General features: G+C 47.8%; 1 protein-coding gene across 3 annotated transcripts in view; it reads left to right on the forward strand.

Annotated features, from left to right (window-relative positions):
• RORA (RAR related orphan receptor A) overlaps positions 1–8,666 on the forward strand; it is a 764,431-nt gene that overhangs the window by 581,385 nt on the left and 174,380 nt on the right. The gene's annotated exons all lie outside the window — the stretch shown is intronic.

Genomic DNA, 8,666 nt, shown 5'->3' on the forward strand with positions numbered 1-8,666 from the left:
TAAAATAAAATAAGATGTAGTTGTAAAACATATGGAGAAATCAACAACCCACGAAAAGATTTTATCCTGATAGTGGTGTCTGTGGGGTGAACAGTCCAAGAAATGGGTCCCCTCCTGCCTACCATTCAAAACTAGCTTTTTTGGTCTATTAAGGTATCATTTCATTTTCATCTCACCCATTAGTTCAGGGATCCTAGTGGCTTTCCGACGTCCATCTCAGATGTATCATAAATCAGGACACACACACACATACATACATACACACACACACATACACACACACACATACACACACACACACACATACACACACATACATACACACACATACACACACATACATAAACACACACATACACACACATACACACACACACATAAAAACACATACACACACATACACACACATACACACACACATACACACACATACACACACACATACACAAACATATACACACACATACACACATATACACACACATACACACACACATACACACACATACACACACATACACACACACACATACACACACATACACACACACATACACACACACATACACACACATATACACACACATACACACACACATACACACACACATACACACACACACATTCCTTTTGTTCTTGTTCTTTCTTTCCTTCTTTCTTTCTTTCTTTCTTCCTCCTTCCCATGCCTTCTCCTCCCCTTCCTCCTTCATGCCCCCAAGGCAAGCCAGAAGGTTGGGAGTGTGCCTAGGTATGCAATATAAGCACTTTACACGGGTCCTCCTTCCCCGCACACCCCGGGAGCCTCTAGAGATCGGTGACTATGGATGCAGATCAGCTAGTAATGTTTCACGCACCAGAAACACGGAAGAGGAGGAGGAGGAGGAGGATAGAGGGCTCTGGCCTGTGGTCCTCAGACACGCAGAGCACAGTGCAGCGATCTGTATGCTGCTTGCCTGTTACTACCCATGAAATCAGAGGGCAACCTCAATGTCTGTCTTTGCTTTTCACTTCCTGAGAGGCAGAGCCTCTTTGTTCACTGATGCACACACTGGACCAGCTGGCCTGTGCGCTTCCCAGAATCCTCACAGTCCCGCCGCCCAGATGCATGTTCCCTTGCCTGCTAGTCTCCTTTCCTCGGCTTCTCTTTTAATTCTTTTCCTTTTTCCCAAGACAGGGTTTCTCTGTTCAGCCGTGGCTGTCCTGGACTCTCTTTGTAGACCAGGCTGGCCTCGAACTCACATCAATCCTCCTGCCTCTGCCTCCCGAGTGCTGGGATTAAAGGCATGCACCAAAACGCCCAGCTTATCTTTTAATTCTTAACAAATACGCCTTCCAGTTCACTTACAAGCCGTGACAACAGTCCTGTAACTGGGCACGTGAAAACAGAGAAGAACATGCTTTTCCCCTTTCTGGCTCCCATAGAGACATTTTTAAAGGGCCCGACTCTGGTTCTGCTTCTGTAGAACTGATTTTTGGGGCCCCTGAACCTGACTGGAGGATTATTCTGGAGTCCCCCAGCGACGGGAAGAATCCGCTCCATGTTTCCTTGTTGGGGTTCTGTTCTGTGCCGTTCGTTGTCCAAAGCTATTCTGGGATTCCTGCCTGGCGGTTGTCACACAGAGGGCTATTTCTAAGGAGTGTTGGCAGAAACACTGTTAGACCCACTAAGGTGCCCCATCCGAAATGAACCGAGGAGAAGGAGGGGGGACAGTCGGGAGGAGGGGATGAATTCACAGGCAGCTCTGCCGATCTTCTTTCATGAGCGAACCTCCGACCTGGCAATCTGAAGACACGGCCTTTTACTTTGTTCAGGAAACCCTGGGGCTTTGTGGTTACGAACATCCGCGGTGCTGTGTGCCAACCAGCACAGCCTATCGTGCGAGCAACGGGCACTGCAGGCACAGGACCCGCATTGCTCACAAACCCCACTATACAACGGCCTCTCTCTTCTTCTAATTATACCAAGAAGACAGTCTCTGGTGAGCAATAACCTCTCTGCGAAGACTTTGTAGTCAGAGCCCCAAACCGACGGCTTTTCTCCATCCCAGCTTGAGTGTGGTATTTTAATAAACGGTCTCCAAGCCTCCTGGGGTGCTGGCCTATGGCTTTATCTTTTACTGTTCCTTCCTTTTTGACTCTGTGCCTCATTTGGTTTGGCTTGCCTGAGCAGAGGGTGACGTACCTGTCCAGCAGATCCCATCCGGAAATTTTTCATTGTGTGTGGTCAGGCTATGTTGTTTATTTTTCCCTATTGGATACTCACGTGTGTTGTGTCACAGAATCCAATCTCAGTGATATTCCAAGCACTGGGTTTTGAGAAATTCTGTAAAAAGGAGGGAGTTTCCTATTTCACTTTTTTTTTTTTAATGATAAAGGTATCTCAAGGCGGAGTGGCTTCGAGACTCCTTTCTGTACGTCTTTTATAGTTGTTATCCGCTCCCACTCTCGTCGCTTTGACTTGATCTCCTAGCTCCCTTGCTGGACTGCAAACACATGGAGGGTGACATGGTGACTGCTTATGTTTGTGTGCTTTCGAGCTCTTGGGACCATCATCTAATGAAATAGCTCAGACTGAGCATGTGGCGCACGCCTGCAACACCAGCACTCGGAGGCTGAGGTAAAAAAGAATGGGGGGGGGGGCGGGGGGGCCACGTAGCTCAATAGAGAATTCTTGCTGAGTGTGATCAAGAGCTTGGCTAGCATCCCCAGCACATAGAGGAGACAGACAGACAGACAGACAGAAAAGAGGGGTGAGCAAGATGGTTCAGTGGGTAAAGTTTCTGAGCCTAACAAACTGAGTGTGCTCCCTGCAACATATATGGTAGATAGAAAGAACTGACTCCCACAAGTAGCTGTCCTCTGACCTCCACACATATGCTATGGCATGTGCTATACACACACACACACATACATACACACATATACATACACACATACATATATACACACGTATACACACATATAAACATACACATATACATACATACATACATACACACACACACACACACACACACACACACACACACACACACACACACACAGAAAACAAGGACTAGGGAAATGGCTCAGTGAGTTCAGACCCCTATAACACACATAACATGCTGAGAGAGTGTGGCAAGCTGCCTGCAATTCCAGCCTGTGAAGGCAGAGACAGGGGATCCCAAGAGCAAGCTGCCTAATCATGTCGGAGAGCTCTTGGTTTGATTGAGAGAGCCTGCCTTGTCAAGGAAAGACAAGAGCCAAAGTGGATGATTCCCTGCGTCAATCACCTTCCCACGCACTTATACACATGTGCACACACACATGTGCAGGCACACATACATGCACATCACACACACATACACATGTGCAGGAACCCACGCATACATACATGCACACCACACACACACTGAACCGTGGTCCTTTATCTGTGTGTCCCGGTTGTATGATTTGGGAAATCTCCATCCAGGCCTGTTCGCCTAGATTCATGAAGGAACGATGTCCCCAAGCCTCTGGCCTCCTGGGTTCTGCCTCTGGCAGCCCCACTCCCAGGTCTTGATTTCAGAAAGCTGGAGTTATTTCCGTCTTTATCATCAAACCTTCCATGGTCCCGTGTTTCAAAACTGGATCATCCAATTTCTCCAGTTTGGTAGGTGATATTGATTTTTTTTAAGCCTCCCATTATACAACTGAAAGAACCCTGAATGAAGAGTTACTGTAAAAATCACTAACACAACCATTAAGTGTTAAGCTCCACGGGGGACCTCCTCTTCAATCAACCAGGATGGCTTAATCTATTTTGTTTTAAATTAAAAGACCTGAACACGTTCACAAATCGAGCACGTGAGAGTCGTGGAAAGCACAGTGTGCGTCACTCTTGTGCCGGAAGGGCCAACACCAAAAGTCCATGTGAGCGTGTAAGGGATGCTGAGCCCATGCCTGGGGCGAGGGGTGTTTTTCCCTGCTGTGTAAAATCTGATCAAAATTAGCATGTGGGCAGGCAGAGAGGTTAGAGGTAGTGAGGAAAATTTGTCTCCTGGGGAAAACTTTGGGTGGAGTGGACTCGTGTCTGAGTGCCATTCATTCTACGATGTTTTGTTTGTTTTTTACATCACTGAATATCAACTCCTTGGCTTTGCACATGCTGGGCAGGCTCTCTACCTCTGAGGTATGTGTGTGTGTGTGTGTGTGTGTGTGTGTGTGTGTGTGTGTGTGTGTGTTAGGGAGAGGTTCGTATGTATCCCAGCCCCAGCATTTACTTGTTGAGTGTCCACTGTGCACAAGGTGTTCTTCACGGTGCTATTTGAATTGTGCAGTGCTGGCATTGTCTCTCTGTCTTTCCTCCCTTCCTGGAGCTTCGAGTCCTTGGTCGCACGGCACAGAGGCTCTCAAAACAGCTCCATGAGCTTCTGGAAAGAGCTCATTCCCAGCTTCATAGGTACCAGGGCTGTACCACAGGCACATTCCGAGCTTTAAGACACATTCCTCAAGGCTTCAGAGACAGGATAACTTTAAAACTAGAAAATACTGACATGAAACTGAGGGACTCTACCCATTCTCGTGTTTTTATTCCTTTACATTTTCAAAGTATTAAAAAAAAATATCATTTAAGAGTCTGCATCCCATGCCCAGTGCCACGCTAACTGCAAAAGAAGAAATATGTTGTAAATGAGGATATTAATTCTGTACTGTGTCTATGACACCTTATCACAAGCTTGGGCTTAGTGCACAGTCGCTCTCTGCTGTGTGTGTGGCAGGGGAGGGGTTACACGCTGACGTCTGTATGGAGGGTGGCCTCGAGTGTTGTCCCTAGAGATTATCTGCCTGTTTCTTGAGGCAAGTCCTCTCACCTTGTGTGGTGCCAACCAGCTGATGTCAGTGAGCGCTCTGTGTACCACGACACCTGGCTTCATCCTATGGATTCTGAGACTCTAACTCAGCTTAAGTCCCAAACCAATTTCACTGGGGTGACACTGAAGTTCCTTTCAGAGTGTCCCTTGCCTTGCCTCACAGCCCTCTCCTTCGTCTCCAGAGCTGACTCCATCCGCTCTGCTCCCGGCTTACACAGCGTGTCTGTCTGTCTCTCGCTTCCCTCTTATAAGCACATCGAGAATCCATAATATTCTGCTTCAAGATATTTAATCATGGCCTGCAAAGTCTCTTTGCATCAAATACCATGTTCACAAGTTGCAGAAGTTAGGATGTAAACGTGGTGGGGAGGGGCCCTACATGGTGACATTGTTGGGGGGGCCATGCATTTCAGGTTTCAAAGGGCCCAGGCTTCAGTCCCACAACAGAGAACAAGTGGGGGAGGGGAGGAGTCCGTTTGTTTGCTCGCCTGTTTTCCTTAGGCCGCTTTATTCCAAACCGTGCAGTTTCTGGGGGAAATGAACGCGTACAGTGAAATCTGGTGACGACGTCTGTTACATTCAAATTGTGTCAGGGCTAAAAATAAATCTTCCCCTTATAAAATCCTACCTCTCCAACAGAAAGTTAACTGTGCCACCAAACATTTCAGGCCGTAAGCCAAAACCATCACACTATCTGTAGCTCAGCACACACACACAAAAAGATTACACTGTTTGAAACAAAAACAAACAAAAATGGAAGGAATCAGACTCCTTCATCCTTGGCCTGTGAACGACACTGGTCAACGAGTCTATATGGCTAAGTTTCCTGGGATTAAGGTGGCAGGGGTCTTCAGTCCCAATGCCTTGTCCCCCACCTAAAACTGCCGCTTTCAGAGGAGAGAGGAAGCCACGTCCTTGTGGGAAGTTCAGTGTCACAGGCTCAGTCGCCTGCAGGCTCTTCCTCTTGTTCACTATCCGTAAGCCTCTTAAAGGTTTGGGAAATCTGAAAGCGATACACGAGCTCTAGGGTACCTGGAACATCCATTGTAGCACTAGGTACATAGGACAGCCAAGACGGAAGGGCAAGAATCGGCCACACACAGCAAGTAATATATTGGAGGCTAAAACTGAGGTGAGGTAGCTCAGCATGGCCTGCGACGCAGGTGTGGTCAGACTCAAAGCTGAGAAGCCACGGTCAAAAGAAGCCACGTCTTGAAAAACCCAGGAGCTTCTAGGGAATCCACGTGAGCTTCTCTGCTTCTGCCACCTGCAAGTGAAGAGTGTCTGGAGAATGCACGAGGACACGGCCGCACAGGGCTGCCCAGTCAGTGCGTCGCTGATCATGAAGGTCACTTTGTGATGAGATGGCGGCCAACCAACTCTCTTTCCCTTCAGATTATTATCACTTTATTTTACGTGTACGGGTGCTTTGCCTGAGTGTATGGCAGTGCCCATAGAGGCCAGAAGGGAGGGTCAGACTGTGTGTTGCCACAACTTGGAGGAACCAAAACCTGCATCCCCTGCAAGAGTAGCCAACGCTCCTAACAACTACGCCGTCTCTCCAGCCCCGAAGGACTCCCAGGCTTACCCCTCCCTTTTTGTGACGCCTCTTCTTATTCTATGGGCCCCTTCCCACTAGCAGCTGCCCTGGATCTCACACTGGGAGAGCTGCGGAGATGGCTCTGTCAGCAAAGTGTTTGCGGAGCAAGCATTCGGGATCTGAGTTCAGGCTCCAGGACCCATATAAAAATGCAGGCACGTGGCATATCCTTGTAATCCCAGTGCCGGGGCTAGGGAGACAGGCAGGCAGATCTCTGGAACTTGCTGGCAGGCCAGCCTATGCTAACTGTGATTTTCAGGCAAATGAGAGATTCTGTCTCAAAGGGGGGGGGGGGGCGGCTGGAGCGATGACTCATTGGTTAAGAGCACCACATGGTGGCTCACAGCCATCTGCTAACTCTAGTTCCAGGGGACCCAATACCCTCTCTTGGTCTCTGTGGGCACCCTTTGGCCTATACATATACATATGTGTACGCACATATGAATATATACATACATACATGCACATGAAGAAAATATCACTTTGAGCCTAACGTGGTGGCACACGCCTTTAATCCCAGCACTTGGGAGGCAGAGGCAGGCAGATTGCTGTGAGTTCGAGGCCAGCCTGGTGTACAAAGTGAATCCAGGACAGGACAGCCAGGGTTACACAGAGAAACCCTGTCTCGAAAATCCAAAAAAAAAAAAAAAAAAAGAAAGAAAAGAAAGAAAAGAAAAGAAAAGAAAAGAACACTTTGAAGTATCTGATTTGTTTGACACCATATAGCTGTTCAAATTCACAGGAAGGCACACACACACACACACACACACACACACACACACACACACACTGCATCCCAAAGCATGACCCTGCATGACCCTGTATCTAGAATTCATACACGGCACCAATTTCCCAAGCTGACCCACTCGGGATCAAGAGTGTAGGCCTTGCCAATCAGTTGAGATTTGTCTGCAGGCTCATAAGGTCATTTCCCCTGGCATGCTAGAAAATTCACTTTCAAAGTAGTTCAGAGCCTGCAGGAATGACGGAAATAAAAGCCCGCACTGTAACACTGCAGGGGCAGAACCCAGGGTCACCCAGCTCAGGCTTCCTGGCTAAACTCTGGGAATTAGGAAGGGAGCCCTGTTGTGGAAACCGAGATGAGCATCAAAGCCGCCATCATTTCTATTGGCAGGTGCCAGGGCCTTGGGTACCACAGGGCAGGAAGGGACCACACCTCCGAGATGGTCAAACAGAGAGCAATGGGAGGGAGGGGGGTGGGAGGCAGCACGGATCCTTTCACTTTTTTGCTAAAAATGGACCTGTTTGTGTCGTGGGAAGTAATTAAAACTGCAGCCATGTGGTTTGTGTTAAATGTTAAATGTTTCAAAATAGTTAATATGTTCTGTGCACTTGTTGGAAATGTGCCTCTCTACCACCTAGTTATGGAAGATGGGACTGATTTTCTAGGAGGGAAATGAATGTGGAAAAAAAAGTGTCATTTTGAGGGGATTTTGAGAGGACCTTCCGTGGCTGTTCTGGAAGGGCATATGTGCACATTGCAGAATCATGAGATTAGCAGAGAACTTTCCGGTGGGCGTTAGACACGCCCATCTATTCCCAGGACCCACCGACATGCATCCAGTTAACTCATAACGCCTGCGGTCTTCTTTTATTAAGCCAGCCCATTCTATTTGTGAAGCTGTCTGGCTTTTATAAACTTATTCTGTCTGCTCACTAGAAAAATCTATCCTCTTACACACTCAATCCTTTACACACACACACACACACACACACACACACACACACAGACCTTTCTTAAGACTATTAATTGTATTTGGTAATTTTACAGCTGTATAAACTGGAGCTAAAATAGACTTGGGTAACTTACACATTTTTCCCCATAGCTATCAGATGGCAGAGCGATGTTTTAAATCTAGGTCTGGTGTGCTGCAGATCTGCTATTCTTACAATGTGCCGCCAGCCTTTCATGCTAAGGAAGAGGAGGGCTGAAGGCTGCCTGCTGACTGGAGGAGATGGAGGCGATGTCTGTGTTCAGGGGCGGGTGCGGGAACTTGGTGTACGGTCGGTCGACAGAGTGAGTCAGAAAGACACCCCTCTCAATTGGGGCTGTACTTTCCCTAAGCCGCGCTGACAGTGGCTATCTCTGTGTAACTCACGTCCAGCTATTGACAGCTTTCCACCTGGTGACATGCTTAATGGCCCATGAAATTCTAGCCCTCGGGGCTCACGCCTGATATTTATGGTTCCCACATAAACCTAAAGTGGGCTGT

The sequence above is a fragment of the Acomys minous genome, assembly GCF_964271855.1.
Source record: "Acomys minous genome assembly, chromosome: 5".
In the NCBI taxonomy this organism is placed as follows: domain Eukaryota; kingdom Metazoa; phylum Chordata; class Mammalia; order Rodentia; family Muridae; genus Acomys; species Acomys minous.